General features: G+C 39.7%; 1 protein-coding gene across 2 annotated transcripts in view; it reads right to left on the minus strand.

Moving 5' to 3' along the window:
• The window catches only part of tenm4 (teneurin transmembrane protein 4), a 1874213-nt gene that overhangs the window by 1411148 nt on the left and 448423 nt on the right, over window positions 1-14642 (minus strand). The window contains exon 3 of one of the 2 annotated variants that reach the window (XM_062977059.1): window positions 10412-10464. The exons of the other annotated variant lie outside the window; for it this stretch is intronic. The gene's annotated coding sequence lies outside the window, so the exon portion shown is untranslated. The remainder of the gene's footprint in view (window positions 1-10411; window positions 10465-14642) is intronic. 2 annotated transcript variants of the gene reach the window in all.

Consider the following 14642-nt stretch of genomic DNA (forward strand, 5'->3'; position numbering starts at 1 on the left):
TTAGATGAAAAGAAAAGGGAAGTAAGAAGCCCTTCTTTGGAGGTGATGTATGTAAAGGTAAACCAGCAGGTAAGCTAATACCATGGAGCTGTGTGCTTTCTCATCCAACCTTCAACAATGACTGAAACCTAAATGGGTTTATTAAAGCGGTCCCCTGCCTCATACTTTCCACTATTCTATTATGATGATGAATTATTTTCCATAAAAACATAACAGAAATTGAAGATCAGTGCAGCTATAATCTTTCAGAATTATATGCGGTACCTAAAGGTCATTCCCTCCATCTACGTGGGGGAAAAAATGAGGCCAATTCTCATTACCTTCAATGATTGGGCAGAATACAAGCCAACATAGAGAATGCTAGAATGTTATGGACAAGAGTCACAGTCGAATTAAAATTAAAGACCCATGTGGAGAGGCTAAACAGGTCTTGTCTCCAAAAGTAACCTTTCGCTTAAATATTATAGTTTGCTTTGCCTTGCAGTCAAGAATGGAATGCCCTTTTGTATTATCTGGACATTTTTTAAAAATGCATTTCATTGACCTTTTAGAACCAGCAGGTCAAAACCTATTGTATACTGCTGTCCAAATAACATGTTATATTTTAAACTTCAAATTGACAGAAGCAATGAGGTCTCTGGGTTCAGTTCAAGTACAGTAGAGTCTCGCTTATCCAACCTTCGCTTATCCAACATTCTGTATTATCCAACGCAGTCTGCCTTTTAGTAGTCAGTGTTTTTATAGTCAATGTTTTCAATATATTGTGATGTTTTGGTGCTAAATTTGTAAATACAGTAATTACTACATAACATTACTGTGCGTTGAACTGCTTTTCTGTTGTAAAACATGATTTTATCATAGTATATTTATTGTATCTTGACCTATGACTTGTTTTATTGTTGATTGATTGTTTTATTGTTATGTTTTTATATTGTTTGTGACCTGGGCTTGGCCCCATGTAAGCCGCCCCGAGTCCCTTCGGGGAGATGGAGCAGGGTAGAAAAATAAAATAATAATAGACAAAAAATCAGTACAAGAAAACCACACTACAAACTAGAGCTGACAGCTGGCACAACAAAACATTGCATGGAAAGTTCCTTGACAAAATTGAAGGAAAAGCTGATAAGGAGAAGACCTGGCTCTGGCTCACGAATGGGACCCTGAAGAAGGAGACAGAAGGCCAGATCCTTGCAGCCCAGGAGCAAGACATCAGAACAAAGGCAATTAAGGCCAAGATCGAAAAATCAGCTGATGAACCAAAATGCAGACTGTGCAAGGAAACCGACGAAACCATTGATCATATCCTCAGCTGCTGTAAGAAAATCGCACAGACAGGCTACAAACAGAGGCACAACTATGTGGCCCAAATGATTCATTGGAACGTATGCCTCAAATACCACCTGCCAGCAGCAAAGAACTGGTGGGATCACACACCCGCAAAAGTATTGAAAAATGAGCACGCAAAAATACTGTGGGACTTCCGAATCCAGACTGACAAAGTTCTGGAACACAACACACCAGACATCACAGTTGTGGAAAAGAACAAGGTTTGGATCATTGATGTCGCCATCCCAGGTGACAGTCGCATAGACGAAAAACAACAGGAAAAACTCAGCCGCTATCAAGACCTCAAGATTGAACTTCAAAGACTCTGGCAGAAACCAGTGCAGGTGGTCCCGGTGGTGATGGGCACATTGGGTGCCGTGCCAAAAGATCTCAGCCGGCATTTGGAAACAATAGACATTGACAAAATTACGATCTGCCAACTGCAAAAGGCCACCCTGCTGGGATCTGCGCGCATCATCCAAAAATACATCACACAGTCCTAGACACTTGGGAAGTGTTCGACTTGTGATTTTGTGATATGAAATCCAGCATATCTATCTTGTTTGCTGTGTCATAATAATAATAATAATAATAATAATAATAATAATAATAATAATAATAATAATAATAATAATGATGATGATGTTTTGGTGCTTTATTTGTAAAATCATAATGTAGTTTGATGTTTAATAGACATTTCCTTCTAATAATTTTTTTTTAAAAAATAGACATTTCCTTAATCCCTCCTTATTATCCAACATTTTCGCTCATCCAACGTTCTGCTGGCCTATTTATGTTGGATAAGTGAGACTCTACTGTAATTGGTTTTGATATGCAAAGTCTTAAAAAGCTTGGGGCCAGAAAGACAATCATCTGAAGTCCAGATGTATGTTCCATTATCCTAAAGGGATAAATTGGTGACTACACAATTAGTAAATAGATGACGACAAACTTAGTGAGATGGAGATATTCAGCCTGGAGAAGGGAAGTTTGATAGCCATGTTGAAATGTCTCAAATAATGTTATATTAAAGAGGGGGGCAACTTGTTTTCTGCTGGTCCAGAAACAAGGATATATAACAATAGAAAAGAGATTATATGTTTCTATATAAAAATAGACTTTTCTCTGTATTAACTCCTTGGTTGTCGAACTCCCTCCCAAGAGGAAGCTTGATTTCATCCATTCTAGCCCTAGAGTCCTAATTCAAGAATCACATCACTACCCCTGTGATGTCCCACCATTAGTGCTCTTACATCATGTGATGGCTTCTGTGAAACTCCTGGGGCTCCATTTCCTAAGTGCCAGAAGTCAGAAGTCTGTTGAAGTCCAGAGTCCCACTCAAACCTCACCTGGAACATGATGGGCACTTTCACTCTAGAAGGATATCGACAAGCTGAAAGGTGTCCACTTCAGGATATTCAGGTACTGGAAGACAGCTGCATACAACACTTTGCTGTTGTTGAGTGCCTTCAAGTCATTTTGTACCTATGGTGGTCCTAATATATCACAGGATTTTATTTATCCACAAAGGGTTTGCCTTTTGCCTTCCTCTGAGGCTAAGAAAATGTGATTTTCCCAAAGTCACCCAGTGAATTTCCATGGCTGAGTGGGAATTCAAACCCTTGTCCAGGGATCAACCCACTATCCCATGCTGGCTCTTTATAAAAGACTACCTGTTTTATTATTCCTTCTGATCGTTTTCGGAACCCCATTTATTCAATTTGGAAGTGAATTATTGAAAATACTCTTTCTACACACACATTACTCAGAAAAGTGTAACACAATCTCTTTGGAATGAATCAATTTGAAATAATCCTATATAATACAGCCTTTTTGTTGCTGATGGTTGCATGCTATTCCAGAACATGTTGGTTCTACTCTGCCATATGATGCAGTTTCAGAATGTGGTTTTACTACATTGAATTGGATTATATGGCAGTGTAGACTTATGTAATCCAGTTCAACGCAGTTGAATTGCATTCTGAAACTACATTATATGGCAGTGTAGATTCACCCAGATTTGGAAAGCTGGCATACCGACCAACAACATGGTACAGTAAAAAAGTTTTAATTATCAATTTCTCAAGTAGATAGATCAAAGAACATGTGCTCACACTTGTGGTTCCTATGCCAGTGTCCCAAAATAAGATAATGTCACATCCCTCCAATCTTTCCATGCAAGCATTGCCATTGCCCCCTTTGCTTAATGAGCTGAGATACCACTCTGGGATCTGGAAGCCTCACCTCCTCCCTGACAAGCTGACTTCATTGTAATGGATGGCCTTAGCCCTGTTTGCCTAATTAGTTCCATTGTATGCTCTTTGTCATGGAGCAGTGACATTAGGAAGAGCTTCAGGAGGGTCACGTTGGGTCTTCTTTTACCTCACCACCCGTCTATCTCTACCTCCACTAGTTAATGAATTAATTTCATGACAACATGGCATACTGTGCTAACTGCACCTCTTAATTAACTAGAAAGGTTTCTCATAATTAATAAATTATCCTGAAGATATAGCCAGTTGGGGTTTAAAGGGGAGAAAAGACAAAGTTTGCAAACCTTAGGTTTTCTTTATCTCTCTAAAGATCTTTAGGACAGGGTTTTCGACTCAACTTTGCTTTCATCATCCTATCTAGGAAGGGATGGAGGCACATGAGAAATGTTGATCATTCCTTCCTCTTACAATTCTGCGTGTACTTATTCTGAGGAAGAACATCCAAATTTACTTGGCAAGAAGCCCATTGCTAATAGCCCATAACAAAGAAGGGTGCATCTATACTGCAAATTAATGCAGTTTGACATCAGTTTAACTACCCTAGCCTAATGCCATATCATCATCATCATCACCACCATCTGATGACCCACAATGCAGACTGCAGAAGGAAGTTGATGAAACCATTGATCATATCTTCAGCTGCTGTGAGAAAATCGCACAGACAGACTACAAACAGAGGCACAACTATATGGCCCAAATGATTCATTGGAATTTATGTCACAAGTACCATCTGCCAGCAGTAAAGAACTGGTGGGATCACAAACCTGCAAAGGTAGCGGAAAATGAGCACGCAAAAACACTGGGACTTTCGAATCCAGACTGACAAGGTTCTGGAACAAAACACACCAGACATCAAAGTTGTGGAAAAGAAAAATGTTTGGATTAGTGATGTCGCCATACCAGGTGACAGTCAAATTGATGAAAAACAACAAGAAAAACTCAGCCATTATCAAGACCTCAAAATCAAATTGCAAAGGCTCTGGCATAAACCAGTACAGGTGGTCCCGGTGGTAATCGGCACACTGGGTGCCATGCCCAAGGATCTCAGCCGGCATTTGGAAATAATAAATATTGACAAAATCATGATCTGTCAACTTGAAAAGGCCACCTTACTAGGATCTGCACACATCATCGAAAATACATCACACAGTCCTAAACACTTGGGAAGTGTTCAACTTGTAATTTTGTGATATGAAATCCAGCATGTATATCTCGTTTGCTATGCCATTATTTGTGTCAATAACAACAACAACAACAACAACAACAACAACAACAACAACAACAACAATACACTTTATTTATATTGTGCCAATCTCCCCTAGAAGACTCATTTACAACTCGTATTTACATAGGCAAACATTCAATGCCTTTACAATCACATACAATAGGACACGCAAACACAAACAAAGGCAAGGCTTCTCCTTTCATTTCCGGCGTCTGGAGGTGGTGTTCATCTCTGGCTCTGGGAAGGTGCTTTTACTCCATTTTCAAGCCAAATCGCCTGTGTTGTCACCTCCTGGTCATGTGGCCAACAAGATTCCTTGGAGCGTCTCTTTGCCTTTTCCCACTGAATTGGAACCTATTTATTTTCTCATATTTGCATGATTTCGAACTGCTAGGTTGGCTAGGAACTAGGGCTGACAGATGGGAGCTCACCCCATCTCACAGATTTAAACTTCCAACCTTCAGGTCAGTAGTTCAGTGGCACAAAGGTTTAACCCATTGTGCCACCACGGCCCCTTGTAAATAATATAATCATGGGGGTTTGGAGAAGAAAACTCTATCACTCTTTGTGGCTATGTATTCCACTGTCAAACAGCTCTTGCCACCAGGAAGTTCTTCCTAACATCTAGCATATGTGCCAAAAGTGACATGTAACTGGTTTAATTGTCTAATATTTTAGTAAACGGAAACTTCCAACAAGAGGTGTCCATTTTAATCAGTGAGGTTGCAAGTTCTTCATTCTTGAAGCTATTTTGCTTCAAATGTGTTACCACCATAGTAAATTACAGCGTCAATGTGAAAGCCTTTCTTTCGAACAATGAACAGTGATTTCTTTTTCAATTAAATTGTCAGTTATCTTTAGAGGTGTTTTTGAAACTCCTAGTTACCCATTTTGAGATTCAAATTTTCTACTTATTTTCCCTAAAGTTCATCCATGCTGCTGAACAAACAGATTTTGCACATCTGCATTATAACATATGTCAACAATTCCTTCTTCTCTTTTTAGCAACTTTGGTTTCATGCGTGCTTACCACTTTTATTATGTATACTGTTTTAACTCCTGCTGAATTATTTTTTATCTAATATTTAAATATTTTACTGCAGATTTTCATATATGGCCAGAATAATAACACAATTTTGTGCTTGTTAGAGAAATCAAGCCCATTGCATTCAATGGGACTCACTCATATGTAAGTGTGAGTAGAATTGCAGCCTGAGATTAGATGTATAAATCTGTCAGGTTTGCTTGCTTACTCATGTTTAGGAGTGTAAATATACAAAAATGTCATTTTAATAAAAAATATCAAGAAAAATGCAAAAATACACCATTGGTGGTGTAGTTGTTTTTATGACCTTTTCTTTTATTCTGCTTTTATTGTTTTATTTGTACAATTGTGTTTTTGTACAATTGTGTTTGAATCTGTTTTATTTGATTGTCTTATTGTTCTTGTTTTTATATTTTAACTTGTTTATACTTTGTTTTTCTTTTGGGCCTGGCCCCATGTTAGCCGCCCCGAGTCTCTTCGGGGAGATAGTGGCGGGATATATATATATATATAAAAAATTATTATTATCATCATCATCATCATCATCATCAAAGAATGATAAATAATTATGAATTATTGAGACATACAGGGAGCTGCATTGTTTTCTCCATTTTATAGAATCATAGAATCATAGGGTTGCAAGAGACCTTGTGGGCCATCCAGTCCAACTCCTTGACAAGAAGCAGGAAAATTGCATTCAAAGCACTCCTGACAGATGGCCATCCAGTCTCTGTGTCATGGTGTGCTAGCAGGACTGCTGATTTGAAGGTTGGGTTGCTGGCCTGAAGGTTGCACGTTCGAATCCAACCCAGGGAGAGAGAGAATAAGCTCCCTCTATCAGTTCCAGCTCCATGCGGGGACATGAGAGAAGCTTCCCACAATGATGGTAAAAACATCAAAACATCTGGGCGTCCCCTGGGCAACGTCCTTGCAGACGGCCAATTCTCTCACTCCAGAAGCAACTTGCGGTTTCTCAAGTCACTCCTGACACAAAAAAGCCTCTGTTTGTCTGTAGTAACCTTTCATGAGTAGTAATCTTTCATGAATTTCTGCTGGAATGTTGCCCTACTACACCTCAGATCTCAGGATGTACGCTCATAATTATCATGATCCCCTTACAATGCCCCAGGGAGACTCTGTGGATGCACAAAGGCTCTGGATCTCCCCTTTCTTCCTGATATGGTCTGATTTATTAATTAGAATGCTTTCTATCCCTTTCCCCAAACCAGACTCCTCCCTGGGGCTCCCATTGAAATGGCCAACATCCTAAGCACCTTTTGTTTCTCTGGGATGAAATCACATGACACTTTGACCATTTTGATCACACGTCTCTGGATATGTTCCAGTTTCCCAATAACCTTCTTGAATTGTGGTGCCCAGATTTGAACACAGTATTCAATGTGAGGTCTGCAAAGTGGTTCTCCAGTCCAACCTATACTTCTGCTGGCACAAAGAGTGATTTTGTCATCTTTAATATATTAGGAAAGGGGAACTTCTTTCTGATCACTTTCTGATTTCCCTAAGCAAAAAGGACTGAATTTCAGTTCAGACATGACTGTTGTGGCTTAAGATTGTGTCAAAGGACCCATTTGAATGGGAGTGACTTTAACGAAGGTACGGTTTGCTCCAAATTAGGGCTGGTTCCTCTCATTCATTCTTTCTTGAGGAAAGAGACTGATTGCTTTCAGGGAGCCAAGATCAGAGGAGAAGAAGTGAGAATGGGGAACTAACGTAATGCAAGCAGGCTGTCTTTATATCATGTTCCACGCTCAGTTTTTAATGAGGCCAAAAAAGGATGGTTGCTCCCTACAGGCTGCTCATTAATCAATGGAATGGAAGAATAGAGAAGAATTAGCTGGCATCCAGACTCCATAAAAGGCAGGTGGTGGTGGATGCCAATTTGCAGGTGATGAACACACTGACTAAAAAAGGAAGTTCATGAATACATTACGTGTAAGAAAACAAGAGGTTCTTTTGGACAAATGGCTCAGAGAATCATAGAGTTGGAAGGGACCACAGGAGCCAGGCAAGAACACACAGTGAGAGCGCTCCAGAGGGATGGCCATCCACCCTCTGTTGAAAAACCTCAGAAGAAGGAGAACTCACTATCTTCCAACACAATGCATTTCACTGCCAAAGAGATCTTACTGTTCTGAAGTTCTTTCTAATGTTGAAGCAGGATCTCTTTTCTTTTTATTTAAATCCACTGGCGCATGCCCACTGGTGCATGCCTTGGCTGTGTCTACACTGGTCCAATTAATCTGAACTAAACTGCTATGGAACTTGCATGATGAAGCCCAGAAAATTCCTTGGAGACCAGATGGGCCAAGGGCCCATTGAGGCCATCACTATGTCATGAGCCACAACCTGAAGAGGGCTGGAGATTTCCATGTTCACCACCCCATTCACCAGTGCCTTAGAAATGGCTGTGTTGTACTGGGGACTAGATGGTGTCAAAGAAAGGATTTTGGAGGATAGCACAAGGAAACGTCATAGCTACATTTCTGCAGCTACATTTCCCAATGGAAACTCCCAGCCATTATTAGCTTATTTTTATACTACCTTTCCCCTAGTTAAATAAATGGCACAAATTAAATAAGGGATTTTTTGTGTGTGTGTGTCAGGAGCAACCTGAGCCGCTTCTGGTGTGAGAGAATTGGCCATCTGCAAGGATGTTGCCCAGGGGACGCCTGTATGTTTTAATGTTTTTACCATCCTTGTGGGAGGCTTCTCTCATGTCCCCGCATGGAGCTGGAGCTGATAGAGGGAGCTCATTCGTGCTCTCCCTGGGTGGGATTCGAACCTGGCAGCCTTCAGGTCAGCAACCCAACCTTCAGGTTACAAGGCTTGAGATCCTTGAAAATGGACTTTTGTGTACAGAAAATAGAGTTCAGTATTTCCACAATGTCCATATTCTGCAGGGCGGGGGTGCACTGACATTAGTGTATAGGGGATGAGGTTAAGTGAAGTAACTAATGCATAATTGGATCTATACATAGTGAGAACTGATGCACATCAGTACACTGACTGTGGGATGCTGGTGCACATCACTCTGGAAAGTGTCTTCTTACACATGGTTGCAATTCACTGATTTCTTACCATTGATGTTGTTGTTTCTTTATATAGTGCCATCAAATATATATGTTGCTGTAAAGTAAAACAACCAAAACCAGTAGGTTCTCTAACAGTTTACAATTTAAAATATGAGTGTATACATATACATACAGAGGTAAGGAAGATAAACTAATCACACGACCGTACAATCCAAGTCAAAACAAACCATTCAGATACATGGCCCTCCCTCCACCGACATTCGGGTTATAGTGAGTGCTATGAACATGTAGCCCAAACCCTGCCAGTGTCCTCAACAAACACCATTCTGCCCCCCACCCAAGTGAAGGGTTTCATGCAGGGACAATTTCATGTTCTGTTTTTCCTTCAGAATCGACATCCCAGGGTTTCTTCATTTGCATGACCCCGCACACTCCATCTACCTTTCCTACCCTTTCCTATAGCACACAGTTATTGATCAGCACAGGAATTGATCAGCAATTGACCAAGAGGTTTGGGGAAAATTCACCATGATTTACAACAGTTGTACTTGACCTACATCCAAAGAGCACTGTTAACCCAACCAACAATGGATCTGGACTAAATTTGCCATGGATAATAGGACTTGCAGTACCTTCACTGATACTGTGACCCCCATTGACAATGGACTGGGACCAAACTTGGCACAGAGAAGCCCCATGATAAACTGAACATACTTCAGGGGTTTGGGGAATGCACTTTGATTTTGGGAGTTGGAGTGCACCTGCATCCAGAAAGCACTGAACCCAGCTGATGTCAGATCTGGACCAAACTTGGCACACAGACCCAACATGACCAACTGTGCATACAGGCCTGGTTTGGGGGTGATTGACCAAGGATCTGGGAGTTGTAGTCCACCCTTATCCAGAGAGCCATGAACCCAGCCAATGACATATTTGGACCAAACTTCAGTAAAATATATAACATTCCAAAAGAAACAATGCCTTCTTCTTATAACCCAGGCACTGCCAGGTCCCCAAGCTAGTTATGAATAAACCTATGTGACATAATGAGTTAATGCCCACAGTTTCAACTTTGAACCATGACTGGATTCATTGTCTTCCTGACATGGAAACTGCCAATAACCCCTAGTGCCAGCCATGTTAGTCAACTTTCACATCCTATTTCTGTTTTCTATCCACATTTCTAGGCTGGGCCAAAATATCTTTTCGGTGGCTTGATTCACCATCAAATCTACCAAGGATTCAAGCAGCAGGTGGCTAATGTAGGAGTTACTCTCGTTTCTTGTAAGAGCTGACCTGATTATGCTCCATTGGCCAAGTTTGAACGTCAAATTAATTGCTTCACCCTCCTGATTCATGAAAACTCCTCCATCAGCATCCACCATCATCTCTAAGTCAGAAATTCTTAATTGATTTTGCACACTTGCGCACACCCAGGGGAGAGCCCAGGATTTGCAAAATGAGTATCATGTGGACCAAGTATGCTTACCTTAATGATCATGGCAAGATGGGGGAAATTAATCCAGGGGAATTGCTGAATGCCTAAAAGGTAGAAAAATAAAAGAAGGGAGGGTAAAAACCCCATAGGAATGTGTCAGGATTACTGAATATTTTATCCTACAAGTACACTCCCAAATTTATATTTTATCCAGTTGCTCCTTTGGTCGCTTCTGAAGTAGATAAAGGATTAATAAAATTTGCTTCGCTATTAATCTGCTTGCCTTTTTATAATGTCCAACATGTGTGGCTTGACTACATATTATAGTGTAAACTGAAGAAGAAAAATAACACAGAAAAGTAATACAGCTCTTTTGCTTTTCTGCTTTTTGTAAAAGAGAGAATATTTGGAATGAATAATAATCATAATCATCATCTTTATTTTTATCTCGCCTGATCTCCCTGAGGGCACCATGTAGCAATAGCTGAGAAAGTGTCTTCTGAAGGCTATAACTCTCAGAAATTCCCTAGTATTGAACTTCCACCCAAAAGAGATGGAAGTTCTCTCTCTGTTTCTTTCAGGAAATGCCATCACTAGGCAGAGGGTCCAGACCACATTGAATCACACAATAAAAAATGTGACATCTAAACAACTGTCTATAAAATTATTGTGCAGTAAAGTTGTGAATTCATGTGGAATCGCTGTTCGTTTAGCGTAGTTTCATTTGTGTTGTCTCATTTTCGTATTTGTGTCCCGCTAACAAAAATGAGTTGCCTATACGACATGAATTTTCATCTGGCTAATGAAAAGCATGAAAATTGTTGTGCCATTGGTGGCAATGGGAGGGCTTCCGAGGCTCATCCCCTCCCCCTTGGGTTTTGGCTAGAGGGGTGAAAATCACCACACATGGAGGGCATTTTGATCCCTTTTAGCCCACCAACTTTTAAAATGTTTGGATCTTCCCCTGAGTACTATTGTTATTAATAATATTATTACATTAACCCCAATTTCCACAGATCAAATCTAATGCGAAGGGAGGCATGCCCCTCTCCCAGGCTGAGCTCAGATCCCCAGATCCTTCGTATTATATGTGTTATATAAAAATATGATTGCCTTAACCCCGGTTGCCACAGATCAGATCTAATGTGGAGGGAGGCATGCCCCTCTTCCAGGCTGAGCTAATTTGTAGAATTTGCTTCCAAAAGGTACCAAATTAAAAAAAAATGAGTTATAGGTAGAAGCACATTGTTGGCTTGGAGAAGACTATTATATACAGATCAAAACTATCAAAATGTGTTATGTTACTTCAGCACAGGGCTTGGAAAGTTGTGTTCTATAACACATTTTTCTCTATTCCTGTCAAATTTGTTCAATTGGATTTGTTCAATTGTACCTTTTGGAAACAAACTCCACATTTGACCTTTATGCGAGTGAGAGTTTATTGTTGTGTGCCTTCAAGTTGTTTCCAACTTAAGGCAACTCTAAGGGGAGCTTTCTGGAACATGGAGTTTCCTGGAAAGATTTATTCAGAAAGGTTTTGCCACTCAGAGGTTGAGAAAGTGTGACTTGCCCAAAGCCATCAAGTGAATTTCCATGACAAAGCAGGGATGTGAACCCTGTTTTCTTAGACTCCTGGTTCAACACCACACACAGTATCAATTTCAAAGATATTGGCCAAAATCCTACATTCTGGAAATCTACATGCATTAGGTTACATTGTGGTTGTGCCATACCACATTTTGGTTAAAAGAAAGCATTGTGCAACTACATTTTAACTCACAATTCAACTGTTGATTCAGTGTGTTAACTCTGTTGTGGTAGTGGTGATTATGTGCCTTCAAGTCATTTCCAAATTATGGCAGCCCTACGGTGAACATATCATAAGATTTTCTTGGCAGGATTTGTTCAGAGGGAGTTTGCCTTCTTTAGAGGCCCAGAATTGGCCAAGCAAGGATTCAAAACCCAGTCTCAAAACTCATAGTATGATGCTCAAGCCACCATACCTTGGTGGTCTCTTGTATTTTGAATTAAAGAACAGGATTCCCAGCCATATTGTTGAATGTTCTTGGATTGCAAAACTATTCATCAACACCTTCAACATACCACTGTATTTACTGGGATTGCAGAAATGTGATAAGCTAAACAGGCATGGTGTTAAAAACAGTTTGTTATACAATGATAGTATTCAACAGAATAACAGCATACTACAAAACCTCGCCTTTTAAGTATGTGAGCATATATTTGCACCACACGAGCAGCTTGCAGGATCTTATCCAGTATATCACTGTAACATAAAACATTCTTCTTATAAAAACCAGTTCAAGCTATGGCTGTTGATCTATAACACTACTGCTACATCTACTCTGTCTTTCCCTTAGCAAGTCTTTTTCAATATGTATTTGACAAATATCTAATAGAAGGTCTAATTGCAGGAAGGGGAGCACAAAATGGATTTACAAGAGCTAACAGGTCACTGTCTTCGCTCTGACACATTTCAATTAAAGTATTATATGCCGCTCAATCCCTAATTGGTATTTCAGCCAAGAGTTGACAACCCGCATGCCATCTTTAGGATGGCCGTTGTGTTCCCCCATCTCCACTTCTGCTGCAGCTATATTTCAGACCGTGAAATGTGACAAATCTCGCTGCACACCCCAAATGGCTTCTTAAAAATCCATCCGGAAGCCAATAATGAAATGCAACCACTACATCGGTTTGTCATGTCTGTTCCCTTCTTGGCAATAGCTTCTGATCACACACAGGACTGCAGAGTAATAGACAACATCTCAATTGATTGGATTTGACAGTCCAAAGAATCTGTCTTTCTCATTTGCACATAATATAGCATTCAATAAACCAACCTCTGGATTCTGGTTAGTGTGAGCAGACATTTGTTTTCATATTACTCAACAGAAAGACACTTGGTCATTAATTGTAAGAATAAGCCATAGATTTGCACAGTCTTTCTTTCCTTAGCAGACATACCGATATCTCACTGTGGTTGAGGTATTATTATCCCATCATTCTGCACAGGAAACTTTTAACACTGTCTTATACCACTGTTTCATAGGAACAATATATCATTGTTTCTTCCATGTTTATCTTTGTCTTCATCAGAATTTCTCTAACTCTGCTCCTCCAGATGTTTTGAACTTTAGCTCCCCAGTTCCTAACAGCTGGTAAATTGACTGGGTTTTCTGGGAGCTGAAGTCCAAAACTCCTGGAGGAGGAGAGTTTGAGAAACACAGGTCTACACTGTGTTCTCTAGATTTTGAGAGCTGGATGGAAGTCTTTCCCAGACCTGTTGTTGCGGCTAGAAGATATTCCAACTTCACTATTTTGGTTTCCACATTGTTTTTCTGGTTTGAGGAATTGTGCCATGTCTTCTCCTCCTTCTGAAAATTGGATTTTTTAATATAAATTAGGTAGATATTCTGTGTAGTGGCACCCAGATTATGGAATAACCTCCCTTTGAAGACCCAATTGGTGCCCGCATCATCATTTCAAGTCAAAACCTTCTTTTCATCCAAAATTTTTGGATATAAATGATTTGATGCAGTTTGCACAGTGATTGCTGCTGTTTTAAACTACTTTAATTGGTTTTACAGGGTGCACCTACACCATGGAATTAATGCAGTTTGACACCACTTTACCTGTCCATGCTATGAAATCCTGGGAATTGTAGTTTTATGAGGTCTTTAGCCTCTTTGCCAAAGAGGACTGGTGCTTCACCAAATTTTAAAAAAATCTTCCATAGATTTGAACAATGCCAGCTAAAGTGGTGTCAAATTGCATTAATTCTGCAATGTAGACACAGCCGAATTAGCTGTTTTTAACTCATAAATGGTTTAATATATTTTAGTCTTCTAAAATTATTGACATTTATTGCTTTAAAATGGCTTTATTGTAGTGAAATCATGATGTTAACAATATCCCATTTGCCCTACGCCTAACATCAGAATCAATTGAGCTTAGTTTGTCTAATTAATTTCCTAGGAAGGTTGTGTTCACTTTTTTTCTAGGTGATTATAGTAATTCTAGGTCATTTTAAGGACCTTTTCACGTTAATATGGGGATTTGTAAACAGTGTTTAAAATTCATATCATTGCATTTTGTTCTAGACCACCCTCCCATTTTATCTATCTATTTTGCCATTAAGTGGTAGTTTTGCTTTTATTATTATTTTGTATTCTATTGTTTTATTGTACTATTTTGTAAATGGAAATGTACATTGTGGGATGGGAGCTGGTAGACTCCATGGCAAAAGTGAAGAGGAATTGGT

Source organism: Anolis carolinensis, chromosome 3 (assembly GCF_035594765.1).
Source record: "Anolis carolinensis isolate JA03-04 chromosome 3, rAnoCar3.1.pri, whole genome shotgun sequence".
Lineage (NCBI taxonomy): Eukaryota > Metazoa > Chordata > Lepidosauria > Squamata > Dactyloidae > Anolis > Anolis carolinensis.